The sequence below is a fragment of the Phaseolus vulgaris genome, chromosome 10 (assembly GCF_000499845.2).
Source record: "Phaseolus vulgaris cultivar G19833 chromosome 10, P. vulgaris v2.0, whole genome shotgun sequence".
In the NCBI taxonomy this organism is placed as follows: domain Eukaryota; kingdom Viridiplantae; phylum Streptophyta; class Magnoliopsida; order Fabales; family Fabaceae; genus Phaseolus; species Phaseolus vulgaris.
The window spans coordinates 10,549,965-10,568,629 of record NC_023750.2 but is presented as its reverse complement, the minus strand read 5'-3'; the positions used below and the strand labels follow the sequence as shown (position 1 = coordinate 10,568,629).

At 36.9% G+C, this 18,665-nt stretch overlaps 1 pseudogene; it reads left to right on the top strand.

Moving 5' to 3' along the window:
* The first annotated feature begins 3,667 nt into the window (after positions 1-3,667).
* Positions 3,668-3,774, top strand: LOC137819901 (small nucleolar RNA R71; annotated as a pseudogene).
* Positions 3,775-18,665: the final 14,891 nt, after the last annotated feature.

The following is an 18,665-nucleotide window of genomic DNA, read 5'->3' as shown; positions in this document are numbered from 1 at the left end:
TGATGTAGAGAGAGATTGGAAAAAATCTGTGCAGAAATTTTTCCTCTACATCCTCCCAGCTAGTGAGGCTCTTATTTGGAATTGATTTGAGCCATTCCTTAGCTTTTCCTGCCAATAAAAAAAGAAACAAGCGCATATAAATATTTTCAATATCACCTGATTGAAAGCCCATTGTTCCCATCAGTTCTTAAAATGTAGACAAATGTGAATATGGATCCTTATGATCCATTGCTGTGAATTGATAGGCACTGATCAGAGTGAGAAAAAAGGGTTTTATTTCCAAGGCCTTGGCGGTAGTAGGTATTGCAATACTAGAAAAATTAATTGGCCCTTGGTACATGACATAATCTCTAGTGTCCTCCTAGGAGGTGGTGCTTGTTCTTCTACCATGTTACTTTCCACCTGAAAAATATTGTTAGTGGGAAAAGAAACAGAGTATTTTTTTTTCTTTAAAAAAATAAAAAACAAATAAAAGAAAATAAATTCAAAATAAATTTGAAGATAAAATAAAAACAAATTTAAAACAAATCTACAATTAAAATAAAATAAACAAATCTTCTATTCCCGGCATAGATCCTGACTTCTTGTGCCATAGACTTACTATGGATGAGAAAGTAAGGCTAGTAATAAAGAGGAGAAGAAAAGTTCAATGAAGAGAGACGTTTGGTCATCAAAGAAGAGACCCAGAAGCTCTTGAGAGCTGGCCACATAAGGGAAATCCAATACCTTGAGTGGCTAGAAAATGTGGTATTGGTAAAGAAGGCCAATGGAAGGTGGAGCATGTGGGTCAACTTTACATACCTAAATAAAGCTTGTCCCAAAGATTCATACCCGCTGCCCAGCATTGAGTCCTTGGTGGACAATGCTTCAGGTTGTCGACTTCTAAGCTTTCTAGACGTGTTCTCGGGGTACAATCAGATTCGCATGCACCCCCGTGATTACAGCAAGACCGCATGTAGAAAATGAAGCTTTGATAAAACCAAATTAGTGAAGAGAGCTTGATGTTGTGCTACTTTGATTGAAGATTAGTTCTAGGATGTCTATAATTCTTGTAAAAAAATCATTCTTAGTCATATGCACAAGCTGAATCAATCTGTTTTGAAAAAGAAATGTTTTTCACGGTATAGTTGGTTGTTTTACACCTAGCTTGTTTGAGGTTTTTCAAAACTGATTTTGACTTGGTTGACTAACTGTCAAAACCAATTTAGCCGGTTAAAACAACATTTCAACCTGTTGATTGTCATGTTTCTTAACAACTTTTCAAAAACATGTTAAACCTATTTTCAATTGATTTGAATTTGTTTTGGCTCATTATTAAAACTGCCTAAAATAGCTAGATTTGAGAACTGTAAATCTGATTACCCTACATATTCAAAATATACAGAAAGTGAGATTGAAAACAGTTTTTAAAAGAGATTTGATTCAAAGTTTTGCAAGATTTCGTAGAGGTTGTGCATTGATTCAAGATTTGATCTTAGGAGCTCTGTGATTTCCTAAAATACCTGGTGTAATCTGTTCTTTTTTATTTTTGTAATTGTTTTTCTTACTTTACTTGTAAGTTTTTAAATCTGTAAGTCAGAGGTTGTTCTGACAGTGGTTGTGTGAAAAGCAAAGAGAGTGAGTGTTCTTGTGTGGTCAAGATCACCTCTTTGTGGTGTTGAGTGTTTGCAATCTGATTGATTGATTGCTAGTGGAATACCAGTGATTGTCTGGGGACTGGATGTAGCTCAGGTGTTGAGTGAACCAGTATAAATTGATTGTGTAATCTCTCTCTTTCTCTCACTCATTATAAACTGTTTGATGTGGTTTTTGCCTCTGCTGCTATAAACAACCAGTTAAAATGAAATTTCAATCGATTTTTTTTTTCTGCAAACAGTTTTAATTGCTTTGATTGTTTGGCTTCCCTGATTGCTCTTTTTGTGATTATTGATAAAGCTTCATTCTTAGCCAATCTTTGCGAAAATCTTTTGACAAACAATTCATCCCCCTCCTTTTTATCCCATTAATTCTAACACCGCATTCATGACAAAACTCTCCAGTTATTGCTATAAGTTCATGCCTTTTGGGCTGAAGAACATCGGCGCTACCTATCAAAGGTTGATGGACAGGATTCTCGCCCACATGATTGGGCGAAATGTGTAAGCATACGTGAATGACATGGTCGTCACCTCAGAAGAGAAGAATCAACTCGTCGCTGATTTGGAAGAGTTATTTATTAAAATAGTTAAGTACAATCTAAAATTGAACCCAGAAAAGTGTGTGGTTGGGGTAGAGGCAGGGAAGTTCCTGGGATTCCTGCTCACTGAACGGGGGATAGAAGCGAACACGGACAAGTGTGCAACAATCATAGGAATGAAGAGCCCCGCCACTATGAAGGAAGTGCAACACCTGATTGGACGGATTGCCGCCCTGTCCCGATTCCTATCAGCAGAAGGAGATAAGGGGTACCCTTACTTCCAGTGTTTGAAGAAGAGAAATCACTTCACATGGACTTGCAAATGTGAAGAGGCGTTCCTCAAGTTGAAGGAGTACCTAGTCAGCCTGCCTGTCCTTTGTAAGCCACTATCAGGTACTCCCCTTCGTCTCTATTTTGCAGTCACAGATAGGGCAATCAACTCGGTCATTGTGCAAGAACAGGATCGGACTTAGAGGCGAATATACTTTGTGAGCAAGGTGTTGTAGGGGCCCGAGGTACGATATCAGGCCATTGAAAAGGCAGCCTTGGCAGTAGTGTTTACAGCTCGGCGACTCTGGCACTATTTCCATAGCCTTATTGTGATCGTAATAGCCGATCTTCCAATCTGCAAGGTCCTCCAAAAGCTTGATGTAGCAGGTCGGATGGTACACTAGGCAGTCGAGCTATCTGAGTTCGACGTACAATATGAACCCAGAGTGCCTATCAAGGGTCAGGTATATGTTGACTTTGTGGTAGAGCTATCCTCAGAAGCCACCCAGGTAGACGCTGGAGACTTTCAGTGGGTCCTTTCCGTAGATGGATCCTCTAATCAGAAAGGTAGCGATGTTAGCATCATTCTGGAGGGACCTAATGGACTGTTGATTGAGCAGGCCCTTAGATTCTCTTTCAAGGCCAGCAATAACCAGGCCGAGTACAAAGCACTGGTAGCTGGGATGCTGTTGGCCAAGGAATTGGGCGCTCGAAGTTTGTTGGTTAAAAGAGACTCGCTGCTGGTAATCGGGCAAGTCACGGATGAGTACCAAGTCGAAGATCCACAATTGGCTTCGTACTTGAGATATGCAATTTTTCCCAGCTTTAGATTAATTGTTCTGATAAGAACAGTGACCATTAGGATGATCACCTCCACAAAAATCACACATGATGAGTTGATTCTGACTCTGAGACGAGTGCATAACATGTAATTGTTGGGGCAATTTAGCCATTTGTGTAGTTAATTGCTCAATCTGCTATGTCATAATTTTATTTTGAGCCAAAAGTGTATCTAAAGTATTCAATTTTAACAACCCTTTCTTTTGAATACCTTGTTTATCATGTTGTGCTTGCTAATCAATTGACGCCAATGCATCAATAATCCTTGTTGCTTGTTCTACATCAACAACCATCATTATGATGCCAACTGTAACATCTAGGAGCATCTTAGTATCAGATCTGAGACCATTAAGAAATATGCTTAGTTGAGGAATATCTTCAAATCCATGATTTAGGCATTTTCTCAGCATAATTTTGAATCTTTCCCATGTCTCACAGAAAGCTTCATCTGCTCCTTGTCTGAACATAGAAATTTCATACTTTTCTTTGATGCAGTGAGAGATTTGAAAGAATATTTACTGAAATTTTTACTCTACATCCCTTCTAGCTAGTGAGGCTTTGATTTGGATGTGATTTGGGTCATTCTTTAGCCTTTCCTGCTAATGAAAAAGGAAACAAGTGCATATAAACAATTTCAATATCACCTGATTGAAAATCCATTGTCCCACTAATTCATAAAATATAGCCAAATGTGTATATGGATCCTCGTGATCCATAGTTGTAAATTGATGGGTACTGATGAGACTAAGGAAAACGGGTTTCATCTCCAAGGCCCTGGTGGTAGCAGGTATTGCAATACTAAAAACATGCCTTGGCTCCTGATGCATGGCATAATCTCCAAGTGTCCTCCTTGGAGGTGGTGCTTGCTCTTCTGTCGTGTTGCATCCTCTTGAAAAACATTAGTGGGAAAAGTGGTTGAGGATTCCTCTCTAATGTCTCTTTGCCTCTCTTTTGTCATTGTCTTTTTTTTTTTTTTAAAGTTTTCATGTTAGGCATCACTATGCAACTTGACATCTCAGCTAGGCTGACATCTCAAGTAACAACAATCATCTGCCATCTCATGAAAAAGTATTATTAGAAAAAAGGAAAAAGAAAGAAAATACAAAAATATGGGGAGACTAGACCAAAACCCACATGTTAACAAAAACGATACATAGGTAGACTATACCTATTCATAAAGAATTCTAAGAACAGATTAGATGGAAGTCTATTATACCAATGAAATGATTCTCTATGAATGAACCCTAAATTAGCCAACTTATCAGCACATGCATTTCCCTCACGAAAAATATGAGTAACCCTAAACCTGATTGACCTACAGAAATTAAGACAAGTATTCCATCAATTACGAAGCATCCACGGAACATTAGTCCTAGCAGTAAACGCAGCACAAACCAAGACAGAATCACGTTCAAGCCAAACATTAGTAAGTCCCATCTTTTGAGCTTCCTCCATAGCATGTATAACTCCATAAAACTCAGCAACCAAAGCAGTCTGAACTTCAAGAAACCCTGAAAAAGCACCAATAAATTCTCCCATACTCCCATGAAAAATACCTCCACAAGTAGCAAGACCAGGATAAACCCTAGCAGCCCCATCAATGTTAATTTTAACCCAGCCTGGTGAAGGAAATTCCCATCTAACAGGAAGAGGACGAAGAACTTTCCCACTACGAGTCTTAATACCAAAAAAATTAATCACGTTGAAATCCAACATATCATTCTTCATTGAAGCTTTAGACGAATTTCCCACTAGACAAGTTAAATCTTTAATTACCTTTGAAACTTCAATCTTATCCTGAAATCTAGCATAATTCCTCATACGCCATGTCATCCATATAGAAAAGGTTGTCACAGCAAGCTTAATCAATTTAACTAAAGGACTACCATCACTCTTAATAAAAGAAAGAAGATCATCCTTATTAGAGAAATGAGAAGTAAGAAAAATTTGTCGAACCCAACTCCAAATATGTAACGCATTAGAACATTCAAAAAATAGATGTTGAATAGATTCTTCATGCTTTTCACAAAGCGTACACATAGAACATATATGCAAACCCTTATTCTGAATATGCAGATCTGTAGGAAGTCGCCCATGAAAAATTTTCCAGAGTACTAGAGTTTTGGAAGGTGGAATAGATGAAGACCAAATGAACTTACCCCAACCACATGGAACTCCTGGTTCCAAGAAAAAAGTCCTAGTCGATTTAAGAGTGAAACGACCAGACTCATCTAGAATCCAATTAGTAATATCTTGTTCCTCTCTAATCATGATATGATTAAAAAAATGCGGCATCTGCTGTAAAGATAAAGGAATATTCCAATCATAACCTGACCAAAATTGAGAGACTGTATCCGGAATGCTAGCCCCATCAGATAACCATGCAATATTTGCTAAAGAAGTAGTAGAACACCATTTATCATTCCAGAAATTAATAAAAGAACCTGTACCAACCGTCCAAGAAGTATAATCAAGTATGATAGAATAAAATTGTTTAATTCCAAGCCAAAGAGAAAAGGATCTATAAACCATTCTAAACTCGTATTTTGATTTAAGAACTTTGGCTTTCAAGAGTAAAGACCAAGGTTTGTTGCTATAAGCAAAGTTCCAAGCAAGCTTAAGAAGATATGCATTATTTTCATGATGAAGATTAATAATATTCAAGCCTCCATCCTCAAGAGATGAACAAATTTTCGCCCAATTAACGGTAGCGATACCTTTTTTCATAATATCACCAGTCCAAATAAAATTCTGGCACCACTACTCAACTTGCTTAATAAGTGGAACAGGCCATTTATACATATTAAAACTATAAGCTAGAAATCCAGTAATCACTGTATTGACCAGCTGGATCCGACCCATCATGCTAAGAGATTTACCTTTCCAAGATGCTAGCTTCAATTTGACTTTATCAGCCAAAGGTTGAAGAAATCGACACTTTGGAGCACCAACAAAGATAGGCACTCCTAAATAATTGAAAGACAAACAACCATGACTACAAGAAAGAATATTTTGAATTTTGGTGACAAATCTTGGAGAATTATCCATGGTGAAGAAACTACTTTTAGAGTTATTAATATATTGACCAGAAAAATCACCATATGTTTTAAGAAAAGTACTCAAATTTCGAAGACACTTAATATCTCCCCTACAAAAAATAAAAATGTCATCAACATACAAAATATGAGAAGGAGTGAGATAACCTTTCGGACTAGCCATATTTAAAATATTTTTATCATTCACAAGCTTAGAGATACCTCTACTAAGAACTTCCTCTGCAAGACAAAAAAGTAAAGGAGACAATGGATCACCTTGTCTTACACCTCGACTGCAGGGAAAAAAACCCACCAAACTACCACTTATTCTGATAGAAAGCATAGCTGAACGGAGAATTGTACTAATCCAACTGACAAACGAGGGGTGAAAACCAAAGCGTTTCAAAACTAATAATAAGAACTTCTAACTCAGAGTGTCAAAAGATTTATGAATATCAACTTTGTAAGCCACATACCTCCTCTAACCTTTTTAGAAAGCATGTTAATAGCCTCAGAAGCAATACCAATGCAATCCTGAATCTGTCTACCCTGCACAAACCCATATTGATTAGGAGAAATGATTCTAGCAGCCACAAGAGCAAGCCTGTCTGCCAGTATCTTGGAAATAATTTTAAATTTGAAATTAGCAACAACAATTGGCCTGTAATCTTTAATGGAATCAGTACCCTGAATCTTAGGAATAAGAGATACCACATTACTGTTCATTCCAGGGAGAACCCAATTTTGTTTAAAAAATTATTGAACTACATTACAAACATCTGTCCCAATAATTTCCCAAGAAGAATGATAGAAAACACCACCAAAACCATCAGGACCTGGAGCACTATTACCGTTAAGATTAAAAACAACATTCTTGATTTCAGAAAAATCAGGACATTTAATCAACATCATATTCACCTCAGAGGAAACCATCGCAGGAATATAAGTACCAATAAAATCTTCCATAGTATCAGCATCGAGAACATTAGAAATAGACTCAGCATAAAGATTCTTATAAAAGTCCAAAATATGATCCTCAATGATTTTAGGATCCTCCGTAACCTCATTATCAATCCGTAGACGATGAATCCCACTAGATTTATTTCTCCTTTTGACCACAGCATGGAAAAAAGCGGTATTTCGATCTCCATCCTTGAACCATAACATCTTAGCCCTTTCTTTCCAAAACAAATATTGACAGTGAAGAGCATGATCAAGCTCCTCCTTAGCAATCTTTTCTTCACAGAGAAGCCCATCACTATCAGACAAACTAGCAGTCTCTAAGTTTTTTTTAATACCAAAGAGGATACCCTGCTTAAGAAGAACTGCATTGTGAACATTACCAAAAGAATTTTTATTCCAGTCTCGGAGCTCAAGTTTCAACCTTTTTAACTTATGTTGCAAGATAAACATAGGACAACCAACAACCTTATTAGCCCAAGAATCATGAATAAGTTTCATACACAAAGTGTCCTGAAACCACATAGAAAAGAAACGAAAATTGCTAACCTTCCGCAAAGAATTACTAGCAAGACTAGCAAGAATAGGGGAATGATCAGAACAATTTTTAACAAGAACCTGATAAGTACAAGAATCTCATTCATCCAGACACACTCCATTACATAAAGCCCTATCCAGTCTTCTGTGAATTCTATGCAACCCTCTCCTTCCGTTACACCAAGTATAACAAGATTCAGTAAAAGGCATACAAGAAAGATCATTAGTATTAATCCAGTCCAGGAATTCATTACAAGAAACCTGATTAGGAGCCACCCCCCCTTTACAGTCCTCCGCCGAGAGCACGACATTAAAATCTCCCAGAATACAACAAGACCCTGTGAAGAAACTAATATCCCTCCACAAAAATCGTCTAGACAAGTATGTGTTAGCACCATAAACACCTGCAAAGCTAAAACTTTTATCCTGCAGGAGACAAGTTACAGAGATAAATTGATCATTAACCAAGAAATTTTGGACAAGATTAGGAACCGGCAAACACCAAAGCTTAGCAACTTTATTAACAATAGGAGACGTAGCCACCAAATGCATATTAACCGATTTGAAAAGGACGTCGAAAGCATTAGTGTACGACATCATGGGTTCAGCAAGAAAAACCAGGAGAGGTTTATGTAGGTTAAGTAAATTAAGCAACATCTCCACAATTTTATGGTTTCCCAATCCTCTGACATTCCAAAAAAATGAAGAAATCTTCATTGCGACGTTGTAGTGAGAACTGCCTTAGCAGTTTTCCTGGATTTACCAGGCACCTTAGGTGGTCTCTCTGGTTTTCTTTTAGTGCGAACTGTTTCTTCCCAATTGTCATTGTCATCCTCCTCCATCTCATTAGAGTCAGCCCAAAATTTTGAAACAACCTGATTTTCAATATGATCCTAATTAATTCAAACAATGGTAGGTGGAATATTTGACGCTCCAATATGAGAATCACTTCCCACATCTATAGTTTCCAAGCCATCAAGAGAGGAAAAGTGATTTTGAAGGACCAACGATATTGCTTTAACATCCCCAATATATTTAGCCTTCCGAGGGGAGGTATGAGGCGACTGAGATGGTACAGTCACAATAGCAGAGATCTCCACATTAGGATTAGTATCTGCGTGTGATTTAGCCCTCCGAGGAGAGGTAGTACGCAACGGAGATGGTACAATCACAGGAGCAAAGGCCTCCACATGATGATCATCAATAAGAGTCGTTGAATTTGACTCTGAGTCCTTAGCTTGAATAACAACAAGTGAATCCAAAGTGGGAGTGGACAACCCCTGCTTGGGTGGGGACCTATCATGATCTGAAGCATCCTCTAGAGGAGGCATATCTGCAAAATCATCCTCCCCTCCATCTGTTTTATCAGCAAGGTGACCCAAGGGTGACCCTACATTAACCCCACTAGTAGCATCAACTTTCAAATTATCCATGGGACCTTCTAAGAGCTTCGTCTGCAGATCTTTTTTCCGATATTCTTTACGTTGAGTTGGAATCGTGTTCCTCCCTTGTTCCTGTTCATCAGAAGGTGTCTTCTGAGAAGGTTTATGTTGAGGCCTAGGAACACGACCCTGGTCATGGATCACCCGGCACTGAGCAAGCTCGTGCCCAATCATCTTACAATGAGAGCAAAATGGAGGGAGCCATTCATATTCCACACCAGCTACAAAAGCAAAGTCTGAACGTTCAACCAAGAGGTGATCAAGAAGAGGGGACAGCAGATCAATATCCACCAGCACTTTATCAAACATACCCCTATTCTTTCTCATAGTGTGCTCATCCAAAGACAAAGGAGTACCAAGGCCTCTGAAGATGGAAAATATTGTTCTTGGTTTCCAATACTCCAAAGGCAAATGGTAAATTCTAACCCAAGTTTGAGCTTTCGTACTCCTCATGGTAGCTGGGACAAAGTCTTTTGTCCAGGAAAACAGTCTCAATAAACCAGGAGATAACTTCAGGGAACCCATCCCGAGGGCCCATCGCATGTCTTCTATAGAAGCGAACTCAAACTCATAGAAATGCTTTCCAAGAGGAATTGCTTTCCATGGTCCAAGAGCTTTCCAAACCGGCTGCAACTTTTTAGTTAAATCCAGGTGTGTGAGAGGTTTATCCCCCTTAGATAGAATAACCCGACCATGGAGATGGGTTTTGCAATCCTCAAGACCAACCAAGTAATCTGCCTCATCAATCTGGACAACAATCATGTCACCCTTAATACAAGGGGTAGGTAGCTGAGACAAAGGAATGTCACATGTATTTCCCAAAGCCTGGGCAAAAGTCTTCCTTTGACCGGACATAGAAAAACTTTATTATCAGGATATACTTTTCGATCCATCAAATAAGTCCATGGAATGAGGAAACCCGCAGAGCCCTACGCCATTTATAAGGCTAACAAGTCCGGACCTGTAGTAGGAAACACTAAAACCCCCAAATCTTCAATTTAGGGTTTCGGTTTCGTTAATTTACATAACATGGACCTGCTGCTATTTGGGTTCGTCCCCGTCTTTCTCGCAGTGCTTGCTTCGTTCTCGCCTCACCGTAGCGTTCTTTCCTTGAAGAAGACGGCGGTGGAGGTCGCGTCGCGGTGGAGGTCGTGTCGCAGTGGAGCTCGCGTGGCGGTGGAGGATGCGTCACGGTGCAAGACGTATCGCGGTGGCGGTTCGCAACGATGATTCGCGGTGGAGGATGGAATCGAAGTGCTGCTGGACGAATCTCGCTGGAGGAGAATATTAGTGACGCGTTACTATGTCTCTGGACGGCGACCATTGGTTTCACGGCATTGGCAGCTTCCCAGTGGTGGAGGCGTCGTTGGAGGCTGCGACTGCTGCTGCACCGCGGCGGCGACTGTTGGCCTGGCGTTGGAGGAACCAGGCGGCGCAGAGAGATAGAAGCAAAAACCCTAGCTATTCCGCACGCTTCCCCAAAACTTTTCCAAAACACACCTTCAATTTAGAAACAATTTTTTTATTAACATTAACATATATTATTTTAATTGATGTCATTCTATTTCTTTTTGCTATCTTTTTAATCTCTACTTCAAACAATAATTGATATTTGGGAATTTGACCTCTCAGTATCATATAAGACAACTAATTCAAGGGTAACACAAATATCCACTAGCAGTAACAAAATATATTTTTTCTAAAATTTAAAAATAAATAGAAAACTTAAATTCCAATTAAATATGAAAATAAAATAAAAACAAATAAATTCAAAACAAATATGAAAATAAATTAAACAAATAAATTCAAAACAAATATGAAAATAAATTAAACAAATAAAAACAGATCTACAAATTAAAATAAAATATAAAATAAACAAAAATAATAAAGTATATTCCTTGACATTTTTCATCTAATCACTAAATCAACTTCTCAAAAAGAATATCCAATTCAAAATATTCTAAAACAATTATCTATTAAGCCAAAAATCAAATAACATTCAATTTCAACATTCAAACAAAACACAATCCCTGCATTGAAACCAAAATCTTGTGACCAAGTCATTTTCACAACCAGATCATCTATCTTAAGGTTCTATAAAAGAAATATAAATAACTTCCCTTACCTAAAATTGTTTCCTTCTAAAGAAAGCTCAAACTCAAGCAAGAAAACTATTTAATATAGAGACTTAACACAAAGTATCCAAACATAACCAAATTTCAATATGAGCTTAACCAAGTTAAGAGGATCACTTTTCTCAACTATCCCTACCAAGATTGATGATAAAATTCATAAGCAAATGAAAAGAATAAAGATTATTTAAAGTAAATGAAAATTTACTTTGTTTAAAAATATGACCAGTTAAAAGTGATCCCTAGATCTCAACTACTGCGAGGTGTGATCAAATTCTGAAAGATATAAGAATTGGATGAATGAGAGTATAAAGAAATTAGAGAGAGTGAATAAGGAATTTTGTGAGGAAGGAGAGAAAGAAAAGAAAATGAATGTGAGAGAAAAATGGGAAAGTGGGTGGAACGTAATTACACTTGGTAATGATTATACTCATTTCACAACATAGTTTACAAAGATATTTCCAAAAGATACAATTTATTCACAATGTTGATAGATGATTCATGTTGATTGGCTAAAAATTTAATTTTGAACAATATTAAGTGTTTTAACCTTCTTTTTCACAATCTACTTCTTAAAACACGTTATAATTATTTGGATCTTGATGAGAAATCTTAATGGCTCATGATCACATGTATAATAAAATTAGTTGTTGGTAGACACTGGTGCAGAAAAGGTGAAAAACGACAGTTATTTTAGCATTAACAAGGTGGCTCTTGGATCGTTGTGTTTTAACACATAGTCTATCTTCAAGAATAAACGACAATTATTTAACCGCCATGTTAAGTGCATATATAAACGACAATTATTACTATAACCACCGTTTTACACCTTCCCATCAATTGCAAAATACAATACATGCAAGAGGTATAAAACGACAGTTATGGTAATAACAGTCATTTTATACCATCCCTATGCTCACCAAAGAAGGTGACCTAAAACAGTGGTTATGACCATGTTCAATTAAAGTTGAATCTGTGCTTTCTAGGTGTGTTCATACTGTTCTTGATTTCTGATAAATCAATCTAAATAACTTGTTGAAATATGAGTAACTAATTTGAATATAATTGAAGCACTTTGTTTTGAAAAAAACAACCAAGTATATTAATTAGCACGAACTAGCGCTAAAATGCTAAACAAGGGCGATTATTTTACATTTACAAATGCAGCTATAGAGCCGCATTTGATCAGCACGCATTCGTAAATCAAAGAGATACAAATGCAGCTATATAGCCACACTTGTATATACTATTTATAAATGTAGTTATTTCATGTAGCCGCAATTGTATATGCTTCTGAATGAGGTGACAGGGTTTAGGGGTTTAGGGTTTGCAAATGCGGCTATTACCAAAGCCGCATTTGTAAATCACATTTACGAATGCAGCTTTGGTAATAACCGCATTTGTAAATCATGCGCTTGATTTACAAATGCATCTTTGGTAAATAACTGCACTTGTAAATAATGGTTTTTTTTAGTGCAATCTGTTTTGTCCCAAACCTATATAAATTAACCTGTATATTGATCAAAATTTAGCCTGCCAGACAAATACATAAATATAGAGATAAATGGAGAGAATCAAAATGTGCACTACAAACAAGTAATCAAATTACATATAATCCCTACACTATTGATCAACTATCCTAGAGTTATAAAAATTTATGAAATATGGGGAACAAAAATGTCTCACATATGATATGGCATCCGAAGTCATTGGTGCTTCATCCGTACATTTCAAAATATGGTTGACATAAATTACTTTTAAGATACATATACATTGAAGAATAATAAAAATAATTTAACATATCATATTACCTCTTTCCAATCACTTTTAAGGCTTAGTCTTACAATGGTAATCATCCATTGCATAATGTAATAGCCACACTCATAGGTTCCTGGTTGTTTATTACACTATAATTGAATAAAAAGTAAAACTTAGTATATTGATAAACAATGATAAAGGAAAGAAAAAAATTACAAACCTTTATTCTTATCCAGTTCAAATTATTTGAACTGGATCGACCTTTTAGGATGTTATATCCACGCCATGAACTGATTAATACAAAAAACCTCGTTAGTAAATGGTTAATTAGTAACATACAAAGTTAAGTTTATAGTGTACTTACGTATCAATGATATTCTTAAAATTTGTGGGTATCTTCTTGTGTAGGGAACAGAACCACAAAACAGTTTTATCAACCATTGATAAGACAAGTAACTGCCAATGATGCCTATATCATCCGTGAAAAGAGTTAGTAAATATTTAAAACATGAAATAGTAATAATTGATGACATATAATTAAACTTACTCATTAATATAAGGGCATAAATAAATTTGTTTTCCCTCTTTTTCCAGGGTGTTAGTGATGTATGCTTGGGTCTCATATGACCTTGGTCCAACGGGATTAATATATGCAGGATCTAAGAATCCATACACATTTTCCTTCTCCTCAGTGAGACAGACTCCATGCAAAAACCTACAAGTTATTAGTTAAAGCATAATCAATAATAATTTAACATAAAGTAAATTGAAAAATAGGTAAAGATACTTACATCATAAAAAATTGAATTATATTTATATTGAGGTCCTCATTCTCAGATACAAATTCTAATAAATTTGTGTTGTACATCATCAGTGGCAGTTCGGTGTTTATTTGAAAAGACGTATCATCCCACGAAACTTCAAAAGGTTGATTACCAATCTGACTAGCAATTAGACCTAAGGAAGCTATAGGATCGTAAACTGGAACCTCACGCTTCTTCTCCGGACTTGGTTTCCGAAAAGGTTTCTACAAGATAAAGAACATTTGTATTAAATTATATGTAATATATAAATATAAATAAAAATTAATATAATGAAATGAAATTGTTACATGAGGTTGGGGCATAAATCGATTGAGGTCTCTGGGCCAGGCAACAAATGTCTTAAATGCATCGGCCACAGTGGTTACCTCATCTGAAGGTACTCGTACTTTTTCAACTGTTACCTTCGCCACATCAGGGAAGAGAGGAACGTTATGTAAGGTGGTGGCCTCTTCATAGACTTTTACAAGGGCCACCACTCGAGGAAGCTTACCGCCCGCTACCAGTAGCTCACATTCCCTCGTCTGCCCAATGATATCATCCCCTGATGTTGTAGGAGTCGCACAACTCCCATTTGTGCTCTTGGGAGTGGGACTAACAAGGGGATGAATTGGCTCAACACAAAGTTGTTGCGATAGAAACTCTTGTCGCATTCGATCATTCTCCTTTCTCATCTCTAGCCGCATCAGATCAGTCTCCTTTCTCATCTCCTCCATTAATTCTTCACATATCTTAGTCTTCATTTGAGTTTCGCTTTCTTTGGAGGAGGAGGAGACGAAACTCAAAAATATAGTTTAATTCCAACCCCTTGTCCAGCAGCACAAACACAACCACAGTGCTCAAGTCGTCCAATTGCTTCAACCAGGATATCATGACGACCTTCAACAACAAATTTACTGTCGGATTCCAAGGAATCCTGCAAGAGACAAAAATCATATCAGTTTTTAATATAATTATTGCTTTAAAATAAATGAAAATAACTAAAAATAACTTACAATTTTTTCGATGATAAACCCGGATTGCTCAAAACTTGGTGCACCCGACTTTTTAATTCGAGCCCTCTTCCATTTTACATGGCGAAAACGTGGTGATGGAGGAGAAATGACCCTTGTTTACACATTCTCAGACGACATCCCCTGTTTAGATTGTTCCTTTTCCATCATCAATGCTTGCTCAAGTGTTCGATACCCCGAATGAAAGAGTATGTGCGGGGTAACATTCTTCAAAGCTATCTCTTGAGCTTTCTTCTGACGATTCAGTCATAATTGAAATAAACAAAGTGAAGTAAATAAAATAAACTTATTAATGTTATATAAATAAAAAAATTTAAGTTACTTCACTTACCATCCAAGCCTCATTTTGACGGCTTTCTTTAAAAAGACGCCATGTCTCTTCATCAATATGTTTGTACTTTAAACATGGATTTTCGTCTTTAAGGTCGCCAAAACGTATCTCGAAGTTAGTCTTGACTTAAAGGTACGAAATTTAAGTCCGATATTGGATATAATATTTAATCGAAGCAGTTCCACATCAGGAATTTCAAAGTTTGCCTAGAAAATAACACCAAATTAAAATTTATCAATCAATATTAAAAAGCATTATATGGTAACAATAATAATGTAAAAGCTTACTAGAACATCCTCCCAGATAATGTTCCAATCGACCTCTGACACCTCATCCCATGAATTAATAAAAATGGAGAGCCTCTCACAAGAAACAATTCCAAGATAGCTCATAAACTCATCTAGTTTAGGACCAAAAACCACTCCAGTGTTGACGTCAATGCCAACACGTGTCTTAGCACCAGCAGCACGTCCAGATCGATGTCTGATTGGGGTCTGATCGTCATCCATGTCTCTGTTAAAAAAATTAGGTAACAAACATTAGTTAATCTACATCAAATTAAAATCATATAAAAATAATACATAAAATTCTAAATGCTTATTTACAGGGGTTGCATGTGGGTTGAATGTTCATATCTAAATTCCTTCATTGTGGTCTTTACGGGTTGCATGTACATTATCAAGTACATCGTCATCTTTATTAATTATCATTGGTGTGAATGAACGGGGGTCACCATTTTCAATATTATCTATGGCCTCCCCTTGTTTTTTCCCGTGTAAAACGACATACCAATGTTCTGACGTAAGATCTTTCACATAGAAAACTTGAGATGCTTGTTGAACCATTATAAATGGCTCATCTCGATACCCTATCTTTCGAAAGTCCACTAGTGTGAATCCTGATTCATCAATTTTAACCCAACTTTTATCGTCAACCCATTTACACTTTGAAAACTACAATGGAAAATTCAGTGTAGTCAACCTCCCATGTCTCTTATATAAACCCATAATATGCCATTGATCCAAGTATTGGATTTGTATCTTTCAAAGTCGAAAACTGCATTCACTTGACTTCAAGAGTAACACCAGAATTTTGAATTGTACTCTTTTCATCCATGGACTTCGTGTAAAATATACAATTATTCAGTTTGTACGTTGTACATGAGATGACATCAAACTTCAATCCAGCAGCCAACCAGGTCAAGGTCTCTATTGTCGTTGAATCCTTGAACACCTTGTCTTTAAACCAAGGCATGAATGTTCTATTATGTTCCATCAAGACCCATTTCTTTGCTTCTCTTGGATTATTTACCTTCACAATGGCTTTATGAGCTTCTATGTAAGGTATAACTTGATGGAGGAGGGCCCAAGCTCAACACACGATGAAAGCCAAGCCTCCAAGACTAGACGGTCTAGCCTATAATGAGGAGCGTCTAGACTCAAAAAGGAGCGTCTAGCCCATGAAGAGGAGCGTCTAGGCCATGATGAGGAGCGGCTACATAAGGAGCGTCTAGGCCATGATGAGGATTCCTTCTAGACCGTCTAGCTTCACATACACATGGGTCAAAGCTACGGTTTTGGGAAGAGAAGACCTTTGTAATTGTTACATAAAGGCCCATTAGGGGTGCTTAGTAATTAGAGTAGTGTAGAAAGCATATTTGTGTGAAACATTCTAGAAAGACCATGGAGGGGGTGAGCATAAAAACTAGACACACCCCTCCCCATGTGCACCCATGTGCTTCACATTTACATTTCATTTGGCTAGCATTAGGGTTGCATTATGGTCCTCCTTAGCCTATAAAAGGAGGAGCCTACACCTTGTATTTTCAAGTTTAATTGAGTAAGGTTATGCTGCCATTTTTGTGCACAAGCTTTACTTCTCCTAGAAATCTAGGCTCTAAACTTCAATCCTTTCACCTTCTCCCTTGAGCTGGCCGAACCACTCAAACACCATACTCATCATGCACCTACAAGGCCAACACAACTCCTAGGAGGGTCTTGATCATCTCACCCATTGCTTCCGCTCCATACTCTACATTGATTCAAGAAGAACTTCATGAAAATGCCATCATTTGGTATCATGAGCTTTTGGTTCTTCAAGATGAGTAGCTTGGTCTTTTAAATTTTCAGTTCTTCTTTATTTCATATTGTCATTTAAATTCCATACTTGTCTTGCTGTTTTTTACTTTTTAAATTGTTCTTGGTGTGCTTATGGAAGATCCAACCGAAGCACAATTGTTCAATTGATCTTGAACAAATTCTGTGCAGCTTGTGATAGGATTCCTTACACCATTGAGTGGCTGTTTTCTTTTAGGAATTTGAGTCCTTTTTGCTTTCTTAATTTTGCTTCATTTTATGCTTTGAGTCTTTATTTTCTGAATCTATAAATGTTGTGTCAAGTCATGTGAATCCATATTTGTCAACAATTCTTAGTAGTCCTATTATTGGCTTGATTGTTTCTTGCTTTTGGGTCTCTTTAAATTGTTTGAATCTGCTGTTCTTTGATCCTTTGGTGCCTTTTTAATTTTTAGTTTGAGTTCATATTGTGTTTAGATCATACACAATTCTATTTCACAAATTTCCATTGTGTCTAAACTTTGGTATCTTGCTGTTTTTGTTTCCAGTTTTCAGATTCCCCTGTTTACACCTTCTCTGTTTTGGCTGTTTTAACCCAGAAAAATATTTCCACCCATAGGAAAATTCTGATTTTCTGGAAAATGCAATTTTAAAGTGTTATAGAAAAGACAAAAAAATAATTAGGTCAAAAGAAGCAACAGAAAAAAAATGATAAATCTTTTAAGATCAGAGTGCAAATCTGAAGCGCTCCAGCTGGCATAACCGAACACCAATTTTGCAAAATTTATTAAAAAACAATGGTGCATCCGTTTTGAGTGAATCCAAAGCCAGATTTTAGATAAGACCCTGAATATCTTGCATAACAAATTTCAGAGCCAAATTCCAAAAATACAGATCAGCATAAATCGGGGAACAAACACGTTTTCTGGCCCACAACATTTTCCAGTGGTGTTGTTTTTTTTATTTGGTCATCTAATCTAGTGCTTTTCTTTAGGAATTCTTTTTGTGTGCCAACTTTTATTGAGTACCTTTAATTGTTTGCTTTAATTTCTTGAATCTCTTTCTAAGTTGTCATATTATAAATCCTTTTGGTGGTACTGTTTTCTTTCAATTAAATTTGTTTCTTGCTTTTGTTCCTTGACCTCTCTTTTTGGGTGCTGGAATTTATTTTCTCCCTTGGTGCTTATGTGCATGCAATTTGACTTGGTTTAAGGTTTAGCCCTTGTGAATAGGTGCTGGAAATTGGAGAATTAAAGCCAACATTCTAAGGAGGAG